The 2,073-nt window shown below is 47.1% G+C and overlaps 1 non-coding gene across 1 annotated transcript; it reads left to right on the top strand.

Moving 5' to 3' along the window:
• The first annotated feature begins 200 nt into the window (after positions 1–200).
• LOC119946294 lies at positions 201–338 on the top strand. The gene has a single exon (XR_005456400.1). It is a non-coding gene; the product is annotated as a small nucleolar RNA SNORA7 (small nucleolar RNA).
• Positions 339–2,073: the final 1,735 nt, after the last annotated feature.

The raw sequence follows: 2,073 nt of genomic DNA, 5'->3' as shown, positions 1-2,073 counted from the left end.
GACTGGGTGTCTCAGGAACTATGCTGAGCCATTTTGAAAGCAGTGAAACTCCTTCGAGCCTCTAGCGTACGGTTTAACATGCTGAAATAGAAATCACGGGGCTTTGTTAGTGATTAGTATGGTGCTCTGCACACTCTGAGCGCTTAATAAATACTTCTTCTACTACTGTTGATGCTACTACTGCTGCTATTATTGTTACTCCCCTCTCAGGGTCACAGGTGGAGAGTTTCCAGTCCTCTACCAGTCACGACTATGGGAGGGAGAGTCAAGCAGAGGCCTACCCATTCCATTCCTAGCTTGGGCAGTGGCTAGTGAGTGGAAGACAATCTGCTACAAGTCAATTCTCCCCTGTGCTGGGCAGCAGCAGCCCGGGAGAGAGTTGAGGGTGGAGACTCGTTTAATGATGCCATTTATTAAGCTCTTACTATGTGCAAAGCACTGTTCTAAGCGCTGGGGAGGTTACAAGGTGATCAGGTTGTCCCCCGGGGGGCTCACAATCTTAATCCCCATTTTCCAGATGAGGGAACTGAGGCCCAGAGAAGTGAAGTGACTTGCCCAAAGTCACACAGTTGACAATTGGCGAAGCCGGGATTTGAACCCATGACCTCTGACTCCAAAGGCCGGGCTCTTTCCACTGAGCCACGCTGCTTTACTGCATGGAAGGAGGCAATGATAAACCACTTCCATATTTTTACCAAGAAAATTCTATGGATCCACTACCAGAACGATTGCAGATGGAAGTAGAGTGTTCTGGGAGAGGTGTTTTAGACTGTGAGCCCACTGTTGGGTAGGGACTGTCTCTATATGTTGCCAACTTGTACTTCCCAAGCGCTTAGTACAGTGCTCTGCACACAGTAAGCGCTCAATAAATACGATTGATGATGTGTCCAAGGCGTCTCTATGGGTCGGACATGACTTGACAGCATAAGACAACAACAAATTACTGTTACTACTGCTGCTGTTACTACTACTCTGCTGCTACTGCTACTTCCGCTAGTCCTAATGCTATTCCTTCTACTACTACTAATAATAATGATGGCATTTGTTAAATACTTACTATGTGCCAAGCACTGTCCTAAGCACTGAGGTAGATACAAGGTAATCAGGTTGTCCCACTGGGGCTCACAGTCTCAATCTCCATTTTACAGATGAGGTAACTGAGGTCCAGAGAAGTGAAATGTTTTGTTTTGTTGTCTGTCTCCCCCTTCTAGACTGTGAGCCCGTTGTTGGGTAGGGACCGTCTCTATATGTTGCTGACTTGTACTTCCCAAGCACTTAGTACAGTGCTCTGCACACAGTAAGCGCTCAATAAATACGATTGAATGAAAGAGTGAATGAAAAGCGACTTGCCCAGGGCCATACAACAGACAAGTGACAGAGCTGGGATTAGAATCCATGACTTTCTGATTCCCAGGCCTGTGCTATTACTGTTAGAGCAGCATTACGGAATGGATACAGCACAGGCTTGGGAGTCAGAAGGTCATGGGTTCTAATCCTGGCTCTGCCACTTGTCTTCTGTGTGATCTTGAGCAAGTCACTTCACTTCTTTGTGCCTCAGCTACCTCATCTGTAAAATGGGGATTGAGATTGGGAGCCCCATGTGGGACCAGGGCCACCACGATTTGCTTGTATCCCCCCAAGTGCTTAGTAACAATAATAATAATGGCATTTATTAAGTTCTTACTATGTACAAAGCACTGTTCTAAGTGCTGGGGAGGTTACAAGGTGATCAGGTTGTCCCACGGGGGGCTTACAGTCTTCATCCCCATTTTACAGATGAGGGAACTGAGGCCCAAAGAAGTGAAGTGACTTGCCCAAAGTCACCCAGCTGACAATTGGCGGAGCCGGGATTTGAACCCGTGACCTCTGACTCCAAAGCCCCTGCTCTTTTCCACTGAGCCACGCTGCTCCTCTAAGTACAGTGCCTGGCACATAGTAAGCGCTTAGCAAATACCACAGTAACTATTACTACAACTATTACTACTACTATTACTGCTCTCAGCTGAGTGAGTGAATTACTTTGTCCCCCTTTCCAAGACTACATTAGCTTCTCTTTTCTCTCCGCCGCCCTCC

The sequence above is a fragment of the Tachyglossus aculeatus genome, chromosome 26 (assembly GCF_015852505.1).
Source record: "Tachyglossus aculeatus isolate mTacAcu1 chromosome 26, mTacAcu1.pri, whole genome shotgun sequence".
In the NCBI taxonomy this organism is placed as follows: Eukaryota; Metazoa; Chordata; class Mammalia; order Monotremata; family Tachyglossidae; genus Tachyglossus; species Tachyglossus aculeatus.
Note: the sequence above shows the minus strand (reverse complement) of the source record. Positions and strands in the feature narration are given on the sequence as shown.